Source organism: Pelophylax lessonae (genome assembly GCF_965119305.1).
Source record: "Pelophylax lessonae genome assembly, chromosome: 1".
Classification (NCBI taxonomy): Eukaryota; Metazoa; Chordata; class Amphibia; order Anura; family Ranidae; genus Pelophylax; species Pelophylax lessonae.
In genome coordinates, this window is record NC_138768.1 from 874936450 (window position 1) to 874962939 (window position 26490).

Sequence of the window (26490 nt, forward strand, 5' to 3'; positions counted from 1 at the left end):
ATTGCTGCCCTACATGTTGGACATTTTTGTCATGCTATTATGGACCTTTTGTATATTGTGTAGCTGATGCGCCTGATAGGTTAACCTGGTTTGGACATAATATCCATATAATCATTGGAGCAAGTAAAAGAATACCAGTAGGCCCATATCTTATCTTTACCGTAGATGATAAATCTCGAAGTTCAAAAGTGAGATCTTCCATGTGGTATACAGTATGGGATGAACTAGTTTCAGCCATTGTTGTGTTGTGTGGATAGCAGATTGTTTCCAAAACCTATAAATAAGAGATTTAGCAGCATTTAAGAGGTGAGGTGTAATAGAACGCAAATATCGGCCTGCTGGGTCACCTGTGCAATGGAACAACACAACTCATGGGTCATTAAGTATGGGGTAGCCTTGTATAACTTCAATCCAATGTAAAACTGAAGACCAGAAAGGGCGTATTTTAGGGCAAGACCGCCATATATGAGCCTGAGTAGCAATCTTTCTACAACCTCTCCAACAAAGCTCCGAAATTTCAGGGAAAGTTCTGTGTAATCGTGCAGGTGTATAATGCCATTTTGTAATAGAAGAAATCGAGGATATGTGTGCTAGTTGGAGAATAGTGGAGCGTTGAGCATCAGATAAAGGATTTTGTAGGTAATTTTCCCATTTTGACGAAAAAAGGGACAGGACTCAGATTCCACTGACATTAGAGCACTGTAGAAAAGGAGATCGATCTCCATATGGGTTGTGGCTTGACAATATGCTTTCCACTGGAGTCAAGTCTGCCAAGGTGCATAAGGGTTTGGGAAGAGACTTGATAAATTGAGACAACTGAGTATTTCTCCAATGATCCATAAACAAGAGTATCGCATCTTTACGTATGGATTTTAGAGGCAGAATCCCTTCTGTGGAGGTGACGTGATGGAGTGGGAGAGTGAGGTAACCAGTTCTGGAATTGAGAGCCCAATTTGTCCGGTGAGAAATAGGAGTGACCTAACAATGGCAGCAATGGCGAATTATAAGCTCATTTGTATTTTTTGTTCAATAAATCCCATATGGTATATGTAGACAATATCAAAGGAGATAAACGTTCAGAAAGACATCTAAACCATTTCGAGATTTAAAGTTGTGAGAACAGATCAGAGCCGCTTCAATTGAGCTCAAGCTGTACCCAAAGTTTGGATCCACAATGATGTGTCCAATCTGAGATTTTTTTTTTAATATAATCACTGAATAATATATTTTGAAGTCTGAAAGAGCTAAGCCACCACTGGATTTTGTTCTAGTGAGAATAGCTCAGGAAATACGGGGATGTTTATAGTGCCATACATATTTAAGGATCAAGGAGTTCAATAACGAGAAAAGACCAGGAGGAATTTTGAAGGGAACATATGGAGTAGGAATAACACTCTAGGCCAGTGGTTCTTAACCTTGTCGGAGGTACTGAACCCCACCAGTTTCATATGCGCATTCACCGAACCCTTCTTAATTGGAAAAATAAAATATGATTTTTTCAAATTCAAAACATAGGTATATATTCTGGCTCTCCTCACCTTGAATTCAGCGAGCGTTGTGTTCGTGTATTTTCTATTTCCATACAGCTTAAGGAAGCATTCTCTTAGTTTTGCCGGTGCTAGACTAGAATTGCTCAACTTGGCATTGCAAATAATGCAGTTAGGACGCTGACTCCCATCATGTTCCGTTATACATGTGAATCCATATTGTACATATTCGTCCGACCACTTTCTTTTTTTTGCTCGACATAGTTAGTATGAAGGGATTAATAGTAAGAAAGAAATCACACGACGTACCATCACGACAGTTACAATTCGACTACTGGGCGCGCCAAATTCCCTGCAACACAGATAGGCCAAGCGATGTTGCGTGATCACCTGCAGCCAATGAGCGGGGCGTGTCATCACGAATCATATGAGTTGGGTGTGTGTCTTGACCTCCGCCGAACCCGCGAGACTGACTCACCGAACCCCTGGGGTTCGATCGAACCCAGGTTAAGAACCACTGCTCTAGGCAATATGTTCATTTTGACCACATGGAACCACTTAGCTAACTCCTGGTTGGCGAAGTATCAATTTGTATAGGTTCTGTCTAATAGAGTTTAAGAGGTAAAAATTAGGTATAAGGTATAAAATTAGTCCAAAACAAATTTGCAGGATGGGGGGTAAGTAAGATCCCAAGGTATTTCATGGTGTGGAGTTGCCAGGAAAAGGGAAATGAGGATTTTAGGGAAGCTATATCTTTAGCTGGGATGGATATGTTGAGGATCTCAGATTTAGAATGGTTGATCCGAAAGTTAGAGAAAAATCCAAAGGTCTCAAAAGCGGACATGAGGTTCAGTAAAGAGGTAGTTAGGAGAATATGTTGTTTGCATATGCGGCGTATTTGTGTTCATAAAACCCTACCCTAATGCCGAGTTTTTGGAGTTATGGCGGAAAGGGGACAGCCTTGCCTTGTTTCGTTTTAAAGAGTAAAACTCTCACTCAGGGTACTATTGACTTTTTGGGCGGAGGAAGAGTTTTACAAGGCGGAGATCATATTTATCATATTGGGGCCAATACCTAAAGAGGCAATGTCGCCATAAGGTATTCCCAGTCCACCCTATCGAGTGCGTTTTCAGCATCAGTTGATAGAAGAAGGGTGGGCTGGAAGATCCGCGAACATGGGAAATGAGCGATATTGTACGTAAGGCATTATCTCTTGCCTCCCTACCTGTAAAGAAGCCTGTTTGGTCTCGGGAGACCCATTTAGGAATCAGAGGCAGAAGTCTTGTCGCCAATACCTTAGCATAACTCTTAGTATCGATGATCAGTAATGAGATTGGTCTATAGCTCCCACAAAGGCTGGGGTCTTTCCCAGGTTTGGGCAGGACAATTATATGAGCATGTAACGTTTCTGGTCTCAAGGCAACTCCCTTTGAAACTGTATTTGCATAAGCTAAAAGGAAGGGTAGGAGTTTGTCTTGATATATTCTATAATATGCCACTGAGAGGCCACCCGGGCCTGGGGCCTTGCCTTTGGCCATAGATTTGAGCACAGAGCATAACTCACAGACAGAAATGTCAGCTTCTAGCACCTTGAGAGCAGAAAGGGATACTTTGGGGAGATTACCCTGGTTTAAATAGTACATAATCAAGGCACGCCGAGAGTCAGCATCTTCAATATTTTTATGTACGTGGTAGAGCTGTTGATAAAAAGTGTGGAATTTGGCAATAGCTTTGGTCTCATGGACTACAGAATCTGAAGAGATTTTAATTTTAGCAATAAATGATGCCACATTTTTTTGTTGTAGGGCTCTCACTAAGTCCCCCCCACTTGTATATCTGTTGAGAAATCAATTGGAATGACCTTTTTTGTTCGTTATGCTACAACGATTTTAATTCCAAGCACTTCTGAGTCAGCATATGTAGAAAAGATGATGTGAGCATGGTTTTATGATTCTTTTCCAGGTCTTTAATTTCTTGGAGATGGACATATTGGTGCTGATGTCTCTATTTTTTCTACCTGAACCTAGTTCAATAAATCTGCCACGGATATGTGCTTTATAGGGTTCTCAAAGTATGCTTGGCGGAGTGTCAGAATTTGAATTTTCAGAAAAGTAAAGAGACAGTTCATCACCAATCTGTGTTCTATTCACGAGATCTAGTAATGGAGAGTCATTTAATTTCGAGTTGTACGATTTTAGGGGGAGATTAGGTATTTTTAATTGTATGCTTATAGGAGCGTGGTCTGAGAGAGTGAAAACCTAAACTTTAGCTTGGAATAAATGGTCTAAGTGGTAATGATCTATTAGGAAATAATCTATTCTAGAATAAGACTGATGTGGATGTGAATAAAAGGAATAGTCCCTATCCCTTGGGTGGAGGATCCGCCATGAGTCTACAAGTTGGACATTGTGTAGTCTTTCGCGAAAGAATGTTAAACGTTTATGAGAGATAGAGGAGGAACCTAGAGAGGTGTCCAGTTTGGGTTCTAATGCAACATTAAAATCTCTAGTTAAGGGCACCATTGCCCACATCCTCTGGTTCTGCAAATCCTTGAGCTCCTTTTGGAACCAAGTTTTTGCTCTAATTTCCTCTATTACTGGATTGCATTCATCCCCAAATCCTACCTTAGCCATACTTCATATAGGCATAGATAAGTTTCCACCTTCATCTAGAACTATAATTGTTAATTTACTACACGCGGCCAAACTTAACATTGCTAGGTTGTGGAAAACCTGTGACTCTCCCTCCATTTCAAATACTATCCCCACTCTTAACCTCCAATGTGAAATGGAAAGGATAGTGGCCAGAAATGATCTACAACTAGATAAATTCAAAGATTTATGGTCACTCTGGTTAAGTCACCCTAAATGCACTGTTCACTGATATTGAACTAATGACCTATTTTCTGTCTATATCTGTTTATGTACTTCACTACCAGATGCCTGCTGATGTTGGATCTCTTCTTTCTTTCTCCTTTATTTCCTTCCCCCATCCCCTCTTTACCTTCCCTACCCTCCCCCTTTCACCTCACCCATCTAGATCTCACTTTGATTTAACTAACGTTAATACCAGCAATGTTACACTCCTTTTCATATCCTATGTCTCATTTGCTAAGATGATGTTTATTGAATGTTCCATTATCTAGACAGTACAACGATATGTAATTGTAACAATTAACTGTATGTTATCTTTAAATTTAATAAAGACATATTTTGAAAAGAAAAAAAAAATCTCCAGTTAAGATAATACATCCTTTGTCAAAGTCTTTAAGTTTATAGGAAAATGAACTGGTACTGGTTGGGAGCGTAAACATTCGCTGTACAGGATATGTTACCTAGAGTATCTCTTAAAAACAGGTATCACCCATAAACATCCACCATACTAGCCTCACATTGGACCCCTTTATGAAATCCAATGGTGACACCTTTCGCTTTATGCACTTCTGATAACCCATAGAACCAAACAGGAAAATTTGAGGAGGCAAGTTTAGTAGAGAAAGTGCACATGAGATGAGTCTCCTGAAAGAAGGCGACATCACAGCGTAGGCATTGAAGTTCACGATACAGATTGTGTCTTTTACTTGGAGAGTGCAGCCCCTTAACGTAAAGAGACTAAATTAACGGTCACCATTGGAGTTACAGAAAGGTTTCTCGGACATTGTACACAATAAATCAAAAAAAGAGGGCAGGAGGGAAAAAGGGGGCAGGGTCAGTCAATAAAGAGCGAGACATAAGAGATAGAAAAGGTGAGGAAAACAGGCAGTGAAAAAAGAACAAACCGTGACAAAATATCCAAAGAAGAAATGCATGAACATGCCGTGCAATTGCAGGGAGCCAATGCATCCCCTGCAGCTGCCACAGGACACCCCATCTGAGAGTGAACCGTGTAGCCCCAAGGACGCACGGTTCCCCGCTGGGGGGGGGGGTAGTAAAGACTTGAGTAGTAGACATCAGGGGTAGCTCCCGGAGGTTACTAACATGAAAACTAAACAACAAGACATATAACAGTAAACGTATATAGTAACCACTAAGGCAGACTTGGCAAGGATATCCATCCGCAGAATTGGTAGGCAATTTACTGGGCATAACAAAAAAGAAAGGTCTATGGTGATTAAAGCAGCTGTGTAATAAAAAGAAAAAAGGAAATATAAAACCCATTAACGTGGAAACAGCGGTTGTCCTGAAGGTGTGTTTGGGGTCATTATTATATTGGAATACTGCCCGGTGGCCCAGTCTCTGAAGGGAGGGGATCATGCTCTGCTTCATTATGTCACAGTACATGTTTGCATTCATGGTTCCCTTAGTGAAATGTAGCTCCCCAGTGCCAACAGCACTCAGGCAGCCCCAGACCATGACACTCCCACCACCATGCTTGACTGTAGGCAAGACACACTTGTCTTTGTACTCTTCACCTGGTTGCCGCCACACAAGCTTAAAATCATCTGAACCAAATAAGTTTATCTTGGTCTCATCAGACCACAGGACATGGTTCCAGTGATCCATGACCTTAGCCCACAGTTTGCTAAAGACGAGCAGACTTTCTTGTGCATCCTCTTTAGAGGAGGATTCCTTCTGGGATGACAGCCATGCAGAGCAATTTGATGCAGTGTGCGTCGTATGGTCTAAGCACTGATAGGCTGACCCCCCACACCTTCATCCCTCTGCAGCAATGGTGGCAGCACTCATACGTCTCGGGGGATCAGGAAGGAATTTGTTTCCCCTGCTGTAGCAAATTGGATCATGCTTTGCTTGGTTTTTTCGCCTTCCTCTGGATCAACTGCGGGTATAGGATTGTGTATATGGGATTGTATGGTTGGGTTTTCAATACTGTTTTTTTTTTTTTTGTTGGTTGAACCAGATGGGCTTGTGTCTTTTTTCAACCTGACTAACTATGTAACTCTGAAAGATCATGAGTAGGGATGGGCCGAAATTACCCCCTGTTTGGTTCGCATCAGAAATTTCAAACGATCGTGAAAATTGGGAACCGAATAATGAACCCTATTGAAGTCTATGGGACCTGAACTTGAAAAAATCAATTTGGGCATACAATGGTTATAGGGGTCCGGGTACTGCCCTGGGGGACATTTATCAATAAAAAAAAAGTTTGTAAAAAACATAATTTTTAAATGAGCAGTGATTTACTGATGCTTAAACTGAAAGCATAAAAACGAGAAATACCAATAAAAATGAAAAATCCCTTTCAATATAGTGCCTGAGGGGTCCCCTTAGTTTTCCTGTAAAGTGGCGCATCTTTACTGTGTATACTGTGCAATAATTGAATTTATAAAGCCAAAAAAATGAAATTTTCCCTGCAAGCTTTCTTAATTTTGTAAACAACAGCTTGGGGACCCAGTCTGTATGATGAGGCCACAATGTAGTGCCCTGGGAACAAGAATATACATTTTGTGGATAAATTCTGGTGTCTCTTCCGCAGACTTTGGATAGAAGTAACAGGTGCGGAAAAATTGGTCTTTGGGTGTCAAAGGTGCCTTCACACCATAACCCTATAGAGGTACTCTTTATAAAAGCCAGAATTGCCTTGCTGTCAAAAATTGAAATGATATGTACTTGTCAAACAGGTGCAGAAAAAATTGGTCTTTGGGTGTCCAAGGTGCCTTCACGCTGTAACCCTATAGAGGTACTCTAAATTTTTGACAGCAAGGCCAATTCTTGTTTTCATCAAAAGGATATGCACCTATTAAACAGGTGCTGAAAAATTGGTCTTTGGGTGTTAATTGTGCCTATGAAACCTATACCAAAAAAATTCTTCCAGATGAAATTAACACCCACAATGCTAGGCAGCCTAGAAGCCTTGCAGAGATTCCATACCCCAAAAACACTTAATCAGTGACATCAGCATCAGGGGCTTCAAAGCTGCTGGTATTCCAGGACTGATTAATTTTGATAAATGTCAGCCGGTCCATGAAGTTTGTGGACAGACGCACTCTATTATCAGTAACAAAACCTTCTGGATGCAGGGCAGCCCAGCAGCTTAATTGCATACTGGGAAAGTTCTGGCCGGTGGTCTGTTCTCTCGACTCAGTAACCCAGTTGATCGTCAACTGGAAAGCTCTCCATTTCTGTTTTCGATCCTAGATAATTGTCAACCATATGATGCAGACGCTGCCAATGGGATGTGGAAGCAGACGGCCCTGGGTGGCGAGGACTAAAAAAATTGTGAAATGCACTACTTAGACGGTCCCCTTCTCCACCGCTCCACTCTTGACCAACAGAAGCCTCAAAACTATGTTTTCCATGACACTGTAACCTACTAGAGTTGGGAAAAGCATTAGATAAACTCCTCCTTAAGGTGTCCTCAGGAGATTTCATCTTCTGCTCCCTATGTGGGGACAGGATGAGTTCTGAGACGTTCCCCTTGTAACGGTGGTCAAGGAGGGTTGCCAACCAATAGTGATCCTTCTCCTTGCTGCCATGTATTCTTGGGTCCTTTCGCAGGCTTTGAAGCATGAGGGAGCCCATGCATGGCAAGTTTGCGGAGGCATGAGAGGCAGACTTCTCAAGGTCACTGAGGATTACAGTATCTGAAACTGCCTCCTCCCAGCTACGTACTACTCCCAAGGATTCTGGGGATAGAAAACCATCTCTTAAGGTTTGACATATGTCTTCCTCTGCTTCAATACCTCCAAAACTGCCAGAATTCTCCTCTTCCCTCTCCTCTTGTGTGTCCTGTGGTGTAGGAAGAATGTTATCTGCATAAAGTGGGCCTTGAGAGGAAAGGAAGTCCTCCTCTTCCTCCCACTGCTCTGCCTCGAGTGCCCCTATCCAAAATGCCATGCAGAGTCTGCTCCAGCAGGAACACAACAGGAATTGTGTCACTGATGCATGCATGGTCACGGCTCACCATCCTTGTGGCCTCCTCAAATGGTGACAGTACAGAACATGCTTCCTTTATCAGCAACCATTGGCATGGGGGAAAAAAATCTAAGCCGGCCTGAGCGTGTCGTTGTGCCCTGCTCACACAGGTACTGGTTGATGGCCCTCTGCTGCATGTGCAGCTGCTGCAGCATTGCCAAAGTCGAGTTCCACCTGGTGGGCATGTCACAAATCAGGCGGTTTAAGGGCAGGTGGAATTCCTGCTGAATTTCAGCCACCCGAGCTTGAACACTTAGGGGGTACTTGTGGTTCATAGGGACAATTCAGCAGAGGAGGGCATGGAGAAGGAGAGGGTAGAGCTGAGAAATCTTGCATCATCACCACTAGCTGTATGCAGACGTGGCAGAACAACAAGCTACAGCACTGAGCCCTGTCCTGCATTCTTTGGGGTTGCAAGCAGAGTTACTCAGTGTGCTGTAAACAAACTATATCTTCCCTGACCATGCTTGCTGGACCACACGTCAGCAGTAATGTGGACCTTGCAGTTGACTGCCTTGCCCAACTTTGCCACAACATTGCTTTCCACGTGATATTACAGAGATGGAATGGCCTTATGTGAAAAGAAAAAGTGACTGAAAACCTGCCATTCTGCAAATTCACTGAAGTTGCAGAATACACCAGACGGAAAGACAGAAGTTCTAATGCCAGCAGCTTTGACAAGCTTGCATTTAGACGCTGTCCACGTGGGTGAGAGTGACTGTATTTTTTTTTTCTCTGCAGCAGATGGGGCAGAGAAATTTGCCGGCTATAGTCTACAGCTGGTGGTGTGCTACTGGCAGATGTGCTGCAAGGACCTTGAACACCCTGCGCTATACCATCAACCCTGTCAGTGGAGGCTGCTGATAGGTCATGAGGTATAGTGGGGGTAGACTGAGGAAAGAAACAAGGAGGAACAGAATTGCGCCCCTTTTGTGTGGCTTTCTGGTTCTCTTGCCAATGAGCTGAGTGGTGGGAGGGTAAGTGCCTTGTTAAGCATGTGGTACACAAATGGCTGGTGTTTTTGCCATGCTTGACAAGTTTGCAAATTGCAACAGTGTGATTGGCTGCACATGTGCTAAAAAAGGCCCAGACAGCTGAGCTGTGGGAAGTGGACCAGGAGATAACAGCTTCAAGATGTGATGAAATAGGCTGACTGCTCTCCACTCTTCCATAATAGCTGCCTAGTTGGGGTTGTGCCTCAACCCCACTTTTCTCCACTGCTCTATCCGGCACTCAAGTAACGTCTCTGACATCATCATCATCTCCTCTATCTTCATTATCATTGGAAACAACTTGGCAATACACTGCGGCTGGGAGAACATGACAACCAGTTTGTGTACCAGTTTCCCCCCCTCTCTGTAGGCTCATGTTCCTACCTTCCTCAATCTCAGAACCAATATCTGAATCAAGTAATGGCTGTGCATCATCAAGGAGCAAGTGGCTGATGCTGTGTAAAAATAACTATGTACAGTACAAATAGCAAATGACTCCTCCATGCCTGATGCTGAGGCTATGGCAGGAGTAACTGTGGACAAGGAGGCAGAATACACCACTCTGGCAGCTGTAGTGGACTGCACACTAGTCTCTGCTTGGGTGACGGAGGATGAGCAGCATCAGGATGGTTTAATAAGCCAGTCCACCACCTGCTCTATATGCTGTGACTGGATAGCAAGGGCAACATGTCTACTGTAAAGAGAGGAAATGATGCCCTGCCTGAGGACTGACCATGTCCATCTTTGCCTTTGGACACATATGCTGTTGGTCTTCCAGACATGAAGGGGGGGGTGCCTATTAACAAAATTTAATAAAGATGTGGAAATGTGTGCTAGGATGCACTTTATTCAATGGAAAGTGGTGTTTGATGCACTTTAACCCACTACACAGACACACTCCACTGACACACTACAATATACTGCAGTAAAACGTGCAGTAATGCACAGAAATATACTGTGTTAAAGGTGCAGTAACACACTAAAATGTACTGCGCTAATCGTGCACTAATGCACTGAACTATACTGCATTAAACGGCATGTAACGCAGTGAAATATACTGTGCTAAACGTGCAGTAACACATAGAAATGTACTGCGTTATATGTGCAGTACACATGGAAATATACTGTGTTAAACGTGCAGTAACGCTCTAAACCAGCCCTCAAATTTTCCACTCGCCTGCTCGCATTTTGCGAGTGGAAAATTATGTATGGCGAGCTCCGGGAGTGAGAGGAGAGGAAAGCCGGCCAGCCGGCGGACTGAATAATGTCAGAGCGCAGATCATCCAATTGTAACAGCTTGTAATTGCCGGGCGCTCGCTGACACACACAGTCCCGCCTCCTAGCCCGGCTTCTTTGATGGAAAGAACACCTGGCCAACCAGGACGTGTGACATCTATCAAAGAAGCCGGGCTAGGAGGTGGGACTGTGTGTGTCAGCGAACGCCCGGCAATTACAAGCTGTTACAGTTGGATGATCCGCGCTCTGACACTGGCATAGGGGTTATCTCGCGCTGATCATCTCTTCATCAACGTCTGCGCTGCTCTGCTCCCGGGGAAAGGTGAGTGCCAGAAGATTGAGCAGCCACTGCCTCACTGTGTAACTGCATAGAAGGAGCGGTGGGGCGGCTATATGCAGCCGCCCCATTACCCTCCTAGCCAACTTCTTTTTTTTTTTTGCTGGCCCCCCTAGTGCTGTACAGCCCCCCCCTCTCCAGCCCCTTAGTGTTCTTCAACCCCCCCCCAGTGCTCTTCAGCCCCCCCAGTGCTCTTCAGCCCCCCCCCTCCAGCCCTCCCCAGTGCTCTCCAGCCCTCCCCAGTGCTCTTCAGCCCCCCCCCCTCAAGCCCCTCAGTGCTCTCCAGCCCCCCCAGTGCTCTTCAGCCCTCCCCAGTGCTCTTAAGCCCCCCCAGTGCTCTTCAGCCCCCCCCTCCAGCCCTCCCCAGTGCTCTTCAGCCCCCCCTCCAGCCCTCCCCAGTGCTCTTCAGCCCCCCTCCAGCCCTCCAGCCCCTCAGTGCTCTTCAGCTCCCCCCCCCCTCCAGCCCTCCCCAGTGCTCTTCAGCCCCCACCCTGCAGACCCTTGATGGGCACTGATGAGGCAGGACTGATGGGCACTAAAAACATTGCTATTAATATTTATTTGTGTAACTTCTGCACTAATGCAAAAACATTTAACAGTGTAATTTTATGAGGGCGTGTTTAGGGGCGGAATTAGGGGCGGGGTAGGGTAGGAGTTGGGTGGGGCAACTGGTGGCGAGTAACTCTGAAGGCCTGGCTAGTAGCTCAGGACTTTAAATTTTGAGCCCTGCTCTAACCTATACTCCAGTAAACCTGCCCTGACAAAATAAATTGACGCTAATGTAAAAATGAATGCTCATTACACTCACATTGACCGACCTATCACTAGATTCACACTAAACTGATACTCTACACTGACAATAGAATCAGAATAGCACACTATAGCACACTAACCCTTTAGTAGCACTGAACAGAGCCCTGTTCTTTGCCCATATCACACTGCATATGGCTACTATTGTAGGGGGTGTGACTAAGAGCATTGAGCCATGATTGGATAGAGTCATCATTTCAGCGTCCAGTCATTGCTCTGACAGTGCTGTGTGCCCTGATTGGGCAAAGCTTTCATTGCTTCAGCAATCAGGGCTTTCGATGCACTGTGCAGCAGCCAAACAAACGGCCGAACGCCCCAATACTTTATTATCAAACATTTCTTTAGGAGTTTGCAAAGATGGCGGCCCCCGTAACTGAGCTATTGAAGAGCAGTGAGAGTAGTGCCAGTACTTCAACTGTGACCCAGCAAAATAAAAAAGGCCCAATCTGGGCACAGTGAATAGCTAGTTGTTAAGGCACAATCAGGGCACAGTGAATAGCTGGTTGTTAAGGAGCGGGCCGGAAAGCCGTCTGCTGTGTCCTTAACAACGGATGAGCCATCAGCTGTCAGTGGGCTTCCCTACTGACAGCTGAATAAAAAAAACATTGCTGGCAATACAAAAATGTGAAAAAAAAAACCCCAGCGTGGGCCCCCCCCCCCTCCAAACCAGGCCATTTGGGTCTGGTATGGTTTTTGAGGGGAACCCCTACACCAAAAGTAAAAAAAATAATGTGGGGTCCCCCCAAAATCCATTCCAGACCCTTATCCAAGAACGCATCCTGGCAGGCCAGGAAAGAGGGGGGGGCGAGCGATGGTCCCCCGATGTAGATCCATCGTCAATCACGATGGTACAGATGTGCTACTTTACAGGCAGACTAAAGGGACCCCTCCCCAGAGAGACTAAAGGGACCCCCCAGGCACTAAATGTAAAGGAATTGTTTCTTTTTGTTTCTTTCACTTTAGGCATCATTAAATCACTGCTCCTTTAAAAATGTTTTTTTTTTTTTTTTTTTTAATGTTTGCATTGATGCATGTCCCCCAGGGCAGTACCCAGGCCCTCATACCCTTTTTATGTCCAATAACTTATATAAGCCTTCAAAATGGGGATTTTTGATTTTCGGGTCCTATAAACTTTAATAGGGTTCATGGTTTGGGTCCAAACTTTTTCCATGTTCTGGAGTTCTGGTGCAAACCAAACCATGGGGTGTTCAGCCCAACTTTAGTTGCAACTGTGGTGGTCTACTACAGGGGCCCTTTGAACCAGGCAGACGATTGATGGCATCTATTTCTACCTGCCAAAAAGAGAAGGTACTGAAAACCCTGCATGACATCCACTGTCACCTAGGGCCAGATAGAGCTTTCAAATTAGTGCGAGACTGGTTCTCTTGGTCTCACAAGAGGGCAGAAGTGAAAGGGTACTGCCGAACTTGCATGAGCTGCATACAGCTGAAAATTCTGCCTAAGAAAGCCTCCCCCATGGGCCACCTCCAGAGCCAAAGGCCGATGGAGTTGGTGCGCATTGGCCTCCTGTGCCTGGAACCAGATTCCAGCAGGCCTTCACTGTAGTCAAAGCCCTTGTTGAAAAATGCTTTGTACATTATGGACTGCAGCAACATATTTATTTAGATCAGAGTAGAGATTGTAAGGGTAGGCTTATCAGAGAACTGGTAATTCTGCTAGGGATTCAGAAACCTAGAACTACTGTTTGGGTGGGAAGCCAGATTACCAGTGGACTTGGCCTTTGGCACTCATCCCCTGCATCCCATCTGGGGTATGCGGAAAGGTTAAAACGGAAGCTGCATAGTGCTTTTGAGAGAGCTTGCCAAGCCTTGGGGGCTGTAGAGAGTAAAGAAAAGAAAAACGCCCATGGGACTTTAAATGAGGTAGGTACCGTAGGCCATAAATACTGCCTTTTATTTGTCATGCAATACACAGTAGACATGATAAAACAGTAAAAATTCAAAAAAGTATACATATAGGTCCATAACAGTATGAATTGCATATTGGTACATAAACATCTAGAGGCTCAATACATTTTGTGAGATTCGACTCACTTCTTCAGGAGCAGATGCGTATTTGGTATCGGCTGAGCTGGGATGAGAGACCCGTGCAACCCCCAGGTAGCGGCCGCAGATGCCTGATCCGGGAGTTAAAGGAGTGGAACAGACAGCCTCCAAGGGGGCATGTGGGAGATAAGGGTGGTATATCGAATGTGGGACGATATCCCTTGTGCTCCATAGTGGTTTGCAGAGTGAGTGGAAGTCTGCCAAGGCATACTAATGTGAAGCCAGTGATGTGGGATGATTCTCCTAGGTGACTGAGTGAGTGAGTGGACTTGGCCTTTGGCACTCCACCCAAACACACTTCCCCTGCGTCCCATCTGGGGTAAGCGGAAAGGTTAAAACAGAAGCTGCATAGTGCTTTTGAGAGAGCTTGCCAAGCCTTGGGGGCTGTAGAGAGAAGAAACAAGAGAGACTTTGACTCTGAGTAAAAGTGTTCATGATCTGCATATGGAGGACAGAGTCTTGCTGAGAAATCTTAGGGTTGGGACCTCCACTGACCTGCTATTTTGTGTTTTCCTGGGATCCTTAGTGTTTTTTTTTTTTTTTTGGAAATTGCTGGGGCTTCCTGTATACTAGATTCACCCTAATGGAAAAAGTTGGCAAGTAAAGTCATGGCATCAGAAATGCCTGATGCCCATCACAGACACAGTGCTAGTTCTAGTCCCAATGAATGTTTCCTCTCTTGGGGGTGAGAATAGGTCCAGACTCTCATCACCGACCAAGCTATCTAAGAGGAGGGGAGCAAAGAGGATTAGAGAGAAGAGATCAGGTTTGACTGGCGGTGGTTTCCATCACCCGTTAGGGGAAGCACATCTCCATCCTATCAGAGAGAGTATACCTGATCCAGACATTGCAATTGGGCCCATTGACCCTGAACCACTCAAACTTTGAGTCTACCAAATCCATTCTGAAGCAAATGGAAGACCCAGTGAAGCCTTTAGTTACAGAGACTGTAAACAGTGACCCAGGGCAAGATGAAGTGGCCTCAGAGGTTGAAAATGAGACTATTCCACCTTCTGAGCCAAGAGATAAGTGGGTCATAAGGCCTCCAAAGAGACTAATATATGACAATCTGGGTGAGAGCTCAGATGAAGTGATCCATGCAAGTCAACAGGTTTCGAATGACCCATCTCCCAGTGAGGCCTACCATGTGATGGGAAATATGATCCCACTCGCTGGCACCACCAGCAAGGCAGACCTCAAACCAATGACCTTTGTGCAAAAACATTCCACACATACTGTACAAGTCCATGGTGGAGAATCCCATTATTGAGTTTGTACCACAATGTAAGTTGTCCAGATTTGTGTTCCCTCTGATTAATGTTGTTAAAGCAGTATTAAACTCAAAAGTAAACATTTATTATACTGCATCTTACCAATTCTTAGATGTGATGGCTGCAATTTTTTCCTTTTTTTAGACTTTCTTTCTTCTCTTTTCAGCATTCATTTAGCCAGCAAGTCTTCTGTTTTTCAGAAGTTCAAGCTCTCCATCAGAATGTACGTATCAGTTTACATGGATGGATCAAACCACTTAAAATAAAAGGGATGCTTGCAACAATCAACTTTTATTTATTTTTATAAAGAAAGAAAATTATGGATGGGGTTTTTAAGGCACCATTCGAATAACAATTAAAGTTTATAAAATTCTCCTCAAATTTTATTGTTACAAAAATTCTTAAAAAGAGATCAATAGTTAAAGCAATTGTTAAAAACCAATACTCTGAAATAACATATTCATACATATTTCAAACAATCAAAATCCTAAACTACACATTTAGGCATAAAAAAGCCTATAGTTGTAGAAATAAAACTCTAACACGTTTCAACATTTGTGTGTCTTCTTCAGGGGGAAAAGTGAGTTGATGTCGTGTGTCTTCTTCAGGGGGTTAGTGAGTTGATGTCATGTGTCTTCTTCAGGGGGGTAAGTGAGTTGATGTCGTGTGTCTTCTTCAGGGGGTTAGTGAGTTGATGTCATGTGTCTTCTTCAGGGGGTTAGTGAGTTGATGTTGTGTGTCTTCTTCAGGGGGTTAGTGAGTTGATGTTGTGTGTCTTCTTCAGGGGTTTAGTGAGTTGATGTCGTGTGTCTTCTTCAGGGGGTTAGTGAGTTGATGTTGTGTGTCTTCTTCAGGGGGTTAGTGAGTTGATGTCGTGTGTCTTCTTCAGGGGATTAGTGAGTTGATGTCATGTGTCTTCTTCAGGGGATTAGTGAGTTGATGTCATGTGTCTTCTTCAGGGGATTAGTGAGTTGATGTCATGTGTCTTCTTCAGGGGATTAGTGAGTGGATGTCGTGTGTCTTCTTCAGGGGGTTAGTGAGTTGATGTCGTGTGTCTTCTTCAGGGGATTAGTGAGTTGATGTCATGTGTCTTCTTCAGGGGGTTAGTGAGTTGATGTCGTGTGTCTTCTTCAGGGGATTAGTGAGTTGATGTCATGTGTCTTCTTCAGGGGGTTAGTGAGTGGATGTCGTGTGTCTTCTTCAGGGGGTTAGTGAATTGATGAAGTCTGGAAAAAAAATACAAAAGTATAACATAAGACCAGAAATTATATTAATAAATACATTGTACAGGAAGGGTTATGTACAGAAACTCACAGTAATCAAGAGGTCAAGTAGCAGTTGAAATGGATGCAATCGGCTGGTATCGGCTCCACAATGTCTACTGGACAGGGACACAAAGGAAGCCACTATTACTGCAACCAATAAAACAAAAAACAAGGGTAATACACAAAACTATAATAAATAAATAAATAAATACATTTAAAAAAAAAAAAAATATCCACAACAATAGCCTGCATCAAATCTTTAGGGACCAGCCAAGTGAGGCTTGCACTTAGTCTGATATAAACAAATGTTTATTTGTAGCATAAACAAATCTAATTATCTGCTTTGGGAAATTGTCATTCCCCACTGGGATAAATCAGTCAATCAATTGATCAGATTAGTATAAAAGAGTCATAAAAAGTCACAAGACGTATCATTGAGACATAACTGTGACGGTACATGGGCCCAAATACATTATCATGAATGACATACTCACTTTTATACTACATAGATTTATTTATCTCAAGACAAATGGTAAGAAAACATGTATTATACTTGCTTTATAAGGTAAAGCTTTAGCCATTTGTTGTTATTATTATTCCTATTTTATGCATTGTTGTTATTATTATTCCCATTTTATGCAATATTATTATTTATTATTATTGTTTACTTCTTTCAGGTTTTAAACCCTCACTGTGACTTTTTTAATTTAAAGAAAATGTGAAGATTTTATTGTGTTTGTGTGAATTAAAATAAACTTGGATTTTTGCTGACAATGTAGATCTGATAAAGAGTTGCATTAATATCATGCAGCATAGAAAAATTACAGCTGCCTTGTTTTTATTTTAAAGGGTCCTCTGCTTTTAGGAAATATACAAATGGGTTTTAAGAGTTTTCTCATGTAAAACAAATGTGCATTTTAGCGTGTGGCTCTGGCAATGAAAAGGTTAAACTACAGACATAAAATAAAAATAAAAAAAATAATAAAAAAATCCCTATACATATCTCCTCTTAAAAAATAAATGATTACATACATGTATTTATGTGACAATAAAATCATCACATTATTTATCATTCATTTGGAAATATGTATAATCACATTACAGTAAACCCCCGCTCCATCGCGGTTCAGTTTTTGCGGTCCCGGTATATTGCGTTTTTTTTGTAATGTTATTTAACTATATAAATCATTAAAAATTAGATATTTTTGTGTTTTCCATAGCTCTTGCTATGTCTCTCAGTATCTTTTATGTGTTTAATCACACTTTTAAAACAATAGAAACTCATTTAAAGACCTTAAAATGCCTTTAAAAGTACAGTGAGAGTAAAATAAACATGGCTACAATGCATTTTAATAGGTTTTTCTATTTCGCAGTTTTTCACTTTTCGCGGCTGGGTCCAGAACGTAACCCCCGCAATGGAGGGGGGTTTACTGTATACATATCTATTAACAATAATTAATTGCATTAAAGATAAATCCTCATTAAAAACAAATAATCACATTATACACATATCTTCATTAAAAATGAATAATCACATCCCCATTCATAATATTAATCACATTATATATATATATAGATATAGATGTAGATATATATATATATATATATATATATATATATATCTCCATTAAAAATAAATAATGACATTATACATGTACCCCCATTAAAAATAATAATAATAATATCCCCATTAAAATAAATATTCACATTATACATACAGTATGTCTAAAAAAATAATCACATTATACTGTACATATTTCCCCATTAACAATTAAATATCACATTATACATATATCCCCATTAAAAATACATAATCATAATGAGACTATTATTAATTGGATTATTCGTGCTTATTTTTAATGAGAATATATGTATATTATACTTATTATACTTATTTATTGTATTTGGGATATGTAAAATGTGATTATTGGGACTATTGTGGTTAAAAATAAACACACTTTACATATACTGTGACACATTTTACATATATCCCAAATAATAATGAATATTCACCTTATGATGATTTATTGTTCATGGGGATAAATGTATAAGCTGATCTTTCATTGTTAGTGTGGATATACACATATGTATAATGTGATTATTTATTATTGCGATATACTGTATGTATAATATGATTATTTATTTTTAGTGGAGACATGATGTATAATATAAATATTTATTGTTAATGGGGATATATGTATATTATACATACATTCCTATTCAAAATAAATAATTACATCAGGCATATATTAATAATGTCTCATATTATCTTATCTCATATCTCAAATCTGGCATATCTCATAAATAATAATAATAATAATAATAATAATAATAACGATAATAATAATATTATTAATTGTAATAATCACATCATACATACTGTATCTCCATAATAATAATAATAATTACATTATACATATCTCCACATGAAAAATAATAACCACATTATATATATTTGCTCAAAAAAAAAAAAGATAATAATGTGATTTTTATTATCGAGATATACTGTATGTATAATATCATTATTTATTTTTAGTGGAGACATGATGTATAATATAAATATTTATTGTTAATGGGGATATATGTATATTATACATACATTCCTATTCAAAATAAATAATTACATCAGACATATATCAATAATGTCTCATATTATCTCATCTCATATCTCAAATCTGGCATATCTCATAACTCATAATAATAATAATAATAATAATTGTAATAATCACATCATACATACTGTATCTCCATAATAATAATAATTACATTATACATATCTCCACATGAAAAATAATAACCACATTATACATATTTGCTCAAAAAAAAAAAAAAAAGAAAAAAAAAAGATAATAATGTGATTTTTATTATTGAGATATATTGTATGTATAATATGATTATTTTTAGTGGAGACATTTTGTATGTATAATATAGATATTTATTGTTAATGGGGATATGTATATTATATATATATATATATATATATATATATATATATATATATATATATATATATATATATATATACATTCCTATTCAAAATAAATAATTACATCAGACATATATCAATAATGTCTCATATTATCTTATCTCATATCTCAAATCTGGCATATCTCATAAATAATAATAATAATGGTAATAATAATATTATTATTAATAATAATCACTATCACAGCATACATACTGTATCTCAATAATAATAATAATAATAATAACATTATAAATAAATTCTCCGCATGAAAAATAATAATCACATTTTACATATTTGCTCAAAAAAGAAAAACAAAACATAATAATGTGATTTTTTATTATTGAGATATATTGTATGTATAATATGATTATTTACTTTTAGTGGAGACATGATGTATAATATAAATATGTATTGTTAATGGGGATATGTATATTATATATACATTCCTATTCAAAATAAATAATTACATCAGATGTATATCAATAATGTCTCATATTATCTTATCTCATATCTCAAACCTGGCATATCTCATAACTAATAATAATAATAATAATAATAATAATAATAATAATAATATAATTATTAATAGTAATCACAGCATACATACTGTATCTCAATAATAATAATAATAATAATAATTATAATAATTACATTATACATATCTCCACATGAAAAATAATAACCACATTATACATATTTGCTCAAAAAAAAATATATATATATTAATGTGATTTTTATTATTGAGATATATTGTATGTATAATAAGATTATTTACTTTTAGTGGAGAAATTTTGTATGTATAATATAAATATGTATTGTTAATGGGGATATGTATATTATATATACATTCCTATTCAAAATAAATAATTACATCAGACGTATATCAATAATGTCTCATATTTAGTGTTGAGCGAACACGGACTGTATTATTCGTGTTCGTACCGAATAATTGGATTTTTGTTACCCGAACACGGACCCGAAAACTTTACTGTATGTTCGGGTTTAAAATCCGTGTTCGGTCATTTTATTTCCGGGTTTGTATGTAATGGCGCGCTTTTAATGGCGGGCTTTCAACAGCCAATCAACAAGCGTTTAACTGGTGTGCCTTTAGCCATCCCAGCCATGCCTACAAATGTATTAGTAGCTGTGATTGGCCATCTGAAGCATGTGACCATGTCTTTATAAGTTTGAGACAGAGCGCCGCTGCGTCATTCTGCTGTAGTATAGGGACAGAGCACACATCATACGTGCTGGCTGCTGATTAGGGACAGACAGTCAAAAATTATATTGTGTCCGAAAAGAATTCAGGGACAGGTCGGAGTGCTGCAGGCAGGGCGAGTTGTTAGGGCATTTTAGGGCGAGGCTGGAGATAGGCAGGGTCAGTGTTCTACATCGATTTTGCTGTGTGGGGGGTTTGCAGTGCCAGCAGTGACCGATCTTATCGATCATTTTAGGGCGAGGCTGGAGAATAGGCAGGGTCAGTGTTCTACATCGATTGTGCTGTGTGTGGGGTGGTGTGAACACAATCTCTTTGCCCGCTGAGGAGGAGGGAGAAAAAAATATTTTTTATCAGTCAGTTGTGTGCAGCGTTTTTCCTTCAGTGCTGCTGACTGTGATAATACACTGCTGTGTTCACATGTGCTATTATTGAGTGATTTCAAAATTTATACATTTTTTCTATTCCACTATTCAATATACACCCTTTTGGGTAAAAAAAATTAAATTGTGGCATAGTCTGTACTAATCTATTTAAAAATTACAAAAAGGGGAATTTTCTTTTTTTTTTCCCTTCATAGCCTGCAGCAGAGCTGACTGATATAAGACACTGCTGTGTTTACATGTGCTATTGAAAAATCACCAATTTTATATCATATTTTCTATTCCGCTATTCAATCTACACCCTTGGGGTAAAAACAATTAAATTGCGGGATAGTCTGTATCGGTACGTGTGAGATACACCTTTCCAATTTTTGGGGCGCATCTCATACCGCCGAGGATTGCAGGGTGCTTCAGTTTGCCTCCTGCCTGTTCCGAACACCTCCTACTCCTCATCCTGCCTTTGGGGGTACAAAAAATAGTAATTTGGGCCTAGTCTGGGTCTGTACGTGTGAGATAGATACACCTTTTGATATCATATTTTCTATTCCGCTATTCAATCTACACCCTTGGGGTAAAAACAATTAAATTGCGGGATAGTCTGTATCGGTACGTGTGAGATAAACCTTCCAAATTTTGGGGGCGCATCTTCCACCGCTGAGGATTGCAGGGTGCTTCAGTTTGCCTCCTGTTCCGAACTCCTCCTACTCCTCTTCCTCATCCTGCCTTTAGGGTACAAAAAATTGTAATCGGGGCCTAGTCTGTGTTTGTACGTGTGAGATACACCTTTTGGTAAAATTTGTCCTATTCCGCTATTCAATATACACCCTTTTGGAGTGTAAAAAATTAAAATACGGCATAGTCTGTATTGGTACGTGTGAGATACACCTTCTAAATTTGTTTGGCGCATCATCTTCCACCGCCAAGGATTGCAGGGCGCTTCAGTTTGCCTCCTGTTCCTAACTCCTCCTACTCCGCTTTCTCATCCTCTACCGCCTCCTCATCCGGTCAGCGTAACACCTTCACCACCAACTTCAGCACAGCCAGGGGTAAACGACAGCAGGCAGTTTTAAAACTTGCCTGTTTGGGGGAAAAACCACACACCGCGCAGGAGTTGTGGAGGAGCATTGAACAGCAGACAAATGAGTGGTTGCTGCCAGCGAGCCTCAAGCCCGGCCTGGTGGTGTGCGATAACGGGCGAAATCTCATAGAAGCTCTGGGCCTAGCCGGTTTGACGCACATCCCTTGCCTGGCGCATGTGCTGAATTTGGTGGTGCAGAGGTTCCTTAAAAATTACCCCGATATGTCAGAGCTGCTGCAGAAAGTGCGGGCCGTCTGTGCGCACTTTCGGTGTTCTCACCCTGCTGCTGCTCACCTGTCAGCGCTGCAGCGTAACTTCGGCCTTCCCGCTCACCGCCTCATATGTGACGTGCCCACAAGGTGGAACTCCACCTTGCACATGCTGGAAAGACTGTGCGAGCAGCAGCAGGCCATAGTGGAGTTTCAGCTGCAGCAGGCACGCGTGAGTCGCTCTGCGGAACAGCACCACTTCACCACCAATAACTGGGCCTCCATGCGAGACCTGTGTGCCTTGTTGCGCTGTTTTGAGTACTCCACCAACATGACCAGTGCCGATGACGCCGTTGTCAGCTTAACTATCCCACTTCTATGCCTCCTTCAAAAAACGATTCGGGCGATGATGGAAGAGGATGTGGCACAGGATGAGGAGGAGGATGAAGAGGTAACATTTCCAAGGCTTTCAGGGCAGTCATTTGCAAGGGGCTCCGAGGGTGGGTTCCTGCACACACAAACGCCAGGGACACAATTGTCCAGCAGGGGCACAGTTCTGGAGAATGAGGAGGATGAGGAGGAGGAGATGGAGGAGGAGATGGAACCATGTTCACAGCAGGGTGGCACCCAGGCCAGCTCATGGCCATCACTGGTGCATGGCTGGGGGGATAAAGAGGACACAGACGATACACCTCCCACAGAGGACAGCCTTTTGTTGCCTCTGGGCAGCCTGGCACACATGAGCGATTACATGCTGCAGTGTCTCCACAATGACCACCGAGTTGCCCACATTCTAACTTGTGCTGATTGCTGGGTGGCCACGCTGCTGGATCCCCGTTACAAGGACAACGTACCGTCCTTAATTCACTCACTGGAGCGCGATCGCAAGATGCGCGAGTACAAGCGCACGCTGGTAGACGCGATGCTGCTGCCATTCCCACCTGACAGCGGGGCCACAGTGGAAGCACAAGGCCAAGGCAGAGGAGGAGGAGGAAGAGGTCACCAACGCAACCAGGGCACCGCCAGCACCTCAGAAGGCAGGGATAGCATGGCCGAAATGTGGAAAAGCTTTGTCAGCACGCCACAACAAACAGCAGCACCAACGTCTTAGCAGGAGGCAGCATTTCTCCAACATGGTGGAGCAGTATGTGTGCACACGCCTACATGTAGTGAATGACGGGTCTGCCCCCTTCAACTTCTGGGTCTCCAAATTGGGCACATGGCCTGAGCTTGCCCTTTACGCCTTGGAGGTTCTGGCGTGCCCTGCAGCCAGTGTATTATCTGAACGGGTATTTAGCACGGCTGGGGGCGTTATCACAGACAAGCGCAGCCGCCTGTCCAGAGACAATGTGGACAAGCTCACGTTCATTAAAATGAACCAGGCATGGATCCCACAGGACTTTTCCATACCTTGTGCAGAATAGAGATGGATACCGACCTTACCCAGCCATTGTTCTATTTTTGATCTTTCTCACTCTTTTGGGGTGTACCCTCATTTAAAATGACTGAAAAAAAGCAGTGTTGGCTACCTCGTCCTCCTCCACCGCCGCTTCCACCTACACCGCCCATAGGTGTGCGCAGCCTATTGCATTAGGGTGTGCACCCCAAAGTTTAAATACACATGCATGTGTTTGCCTACATGTACATGGCCCCGGTACATTACTCTCCCTGCTGGCAAAGTGAAATAGAAGTGTGTGGCACTTCTCTTATGGCAGAGCAAGTCCGAGGGAGATCTTTCCCATCTCCTCACTGGCAAACAGAGCAATAATGCTAATGTACCCTAGGTGATTAGGGTGTGCCCAGGCACACCCGCCACACCCTGTGCGCACGCCTATGACACCGCCACATCCACCACCACCTCAACCTCCCTCCTACTCCATATGGTCCTCGTCCTTCACAGATGAAGAACATTGTTTTATTTTTCTGTTTTTTTTTTGTTGTTTTAAGTTATTTCCCTATCCACATTTGTTTGCAGAGCACTTGCCATGCTCTTAACTATGTTTTGCTGCCATTTGCAGCACTCTAGCCCTTTCCATTGGTGTTTTAGAGCCATTTTAGTGCCTGAAAGTTCGGGTCCCCATTGACTTCAATGGGGTTCGGTGTCCGGGTAAAGTTCGGAAAAAGTTTTTTTTCAAGTTCGGCCGAACCCGCCGAACACGGACATCCAGGTGTCCGCTCAACTCTACTCATATTATCTTATCTCATATCTCAAACCTGGCATATCTCATAAATAATAATAATAATAATAATCACAGCATACATACGGTATCTCAATAATCATAATAATAATAATTACATTATACATATCTCCACATGAAAAATAATAACCACATTATACATATGTATAAAAAAAAAAAAAAAAAAAAAAGATAATAATGTGATTTTTATTATTGAGATATACTGTATGTATATTATGATTATTTATTTTTAGTGGAGACATTTTGTATATATAATATTTATTGTTAATGGGGATATGTATATTATACATACATTCCTATTCAAAATTAATAATTACATCAGGCATATATCAATAATGTCTCATATTATCTTATGTCAAATCTGGCATATCTCATAAATAATAATAATAATAATGATAATAATATTAGTATTGTTAATAATAATCACAGCATACATACTGTATCTCAATAATAATAATTATAATAATAATAATAATAATTACATTATACATATCTCCACATTAAAAATAATAACCACATTATACATATTTAAAAAAAAACAAAACAAAAAAAAAAAACGATAATAATGTGATTATTTATTATTGAGATATACTGTATGTATAATATGATTATTTATTTATAGTGGAGACATACTGTATATATAATATACATATCCCCATTAACAATAAATATTTATATTATACATGCATTCCTATTCAAAATAAATATTTACATCAGACACATATCAATAATGTCTCATATTATCTCATCTCATAATTATTATTAATAATAACAATAATAATAATAATCACAGCATACATACTGTATCTCCATAATAGTACTAATAATAATTACATTATACATATATTCTCCACATTAAAAATAATAACCACATTATACATATTTCCTAAAAAAAAAGAAAAAAAAAAAGAACAAACTGAGGGTATACTGGACCTTTCAGGCAATGAAATTGACAGCAAGAAAAATGTATATAATAAAAAACAAAATTTTATCCATCCTACATTATTAAAAACATAAATAAAATAATTGACTGATTACACGATAATAATCTGCTTCAGAGTATCCACCATTTAGTAGTTACAACACACGTACAGTGGTGTCCCGAGAACTGTGCACAAGGAGACAGTTCGGTCCAAAGCATATTAAATAAATCTTCAGAAGGGTTAGCTTCAACGTATTTCAAATAGATGTTTGGAGGGTTAGGACCAATGCATTCCAAGTAGATCTTCATCAGGGTTAGGTTCAACATACAGTATTTCAAATAGGGATCGACCGATTATCGGCAAGGCCAATATATCAAGGGCCGATATTTACTTTTGATGATATATCTGTATCGGCCCCGGAAACCGGCTGATATTGCCGATATTCCAAATATTGCTCATGTAAGGGTAAAATGATGTCACGTAGCATAATTCCATTTACAAATGTTATTAAATATGCCACTCACATATGTACAAATTAAAGATATAAGCAATGAAGTGATGTCATGACATCACTTCCGGGTACTGGCGCCAGATTAAAAAAAAATTACAGCATTCAAAATAGCCAAACTTGGCGTTTTGAATGCCTTTAAGTTCAGAAGAGGGGTTTGGGGTCTTTTAGACCCCCAGGTCCCTCCACATGAGTACCTGTCAAATAAAAAAAAAAAAAAAAATTTTTAAATGTATGAAAATATCGGCCAATATCGGCCGATACCGATATTCAATGGCCAAAATATCAGTATCCGCAACAAAAAAACTATACCGGTTGATCGCTAATTTCAAATAGATCTTCATCAAGGGTGCAAAACACATTCATACCTACTGTATATAATAACAAGTCTGGCCTAAATAAAAATTGGGGGATAAAAATAAAATAAACCACCCCTTTATTCAGTGAGAACTATGATTCTTTTTCATATATCTCTTTATGGATAACAATAATCCTTAGAAGTGAGGAGCTAGAGGAGTGACAAGCTGTCTGCTGAGAATTTTTCCCAGATGCAAAAAAAACAAAACATTACAAAACAAAACAAAAAAAAAAAGATAAAGGGGATGTTAAAGGCTATTTCAAAAGGGGAAACATCTTCGGATCAGACAAAATTGCTCAGACAAAAATGATTT

At 40.7% G+C, this 26490-nt stretch overlaps 1 protein-coding gene across 1 annotated transcript in view; it reads left to right on the forward strand.

Annotated features, from left to right (window-relative positions):
* LOC309545654 (olfactory receptor 2A12-like) overlaps positions 1–26490 on the forward strand; it is a gene marked incomplete at both ends in the record, with an annotated part of 487251 nt that overhangs the window by 305091 nt on the left and 155670 nt on the right. The gene's annotated exons all lie outside the window — the stretch shown is intronic.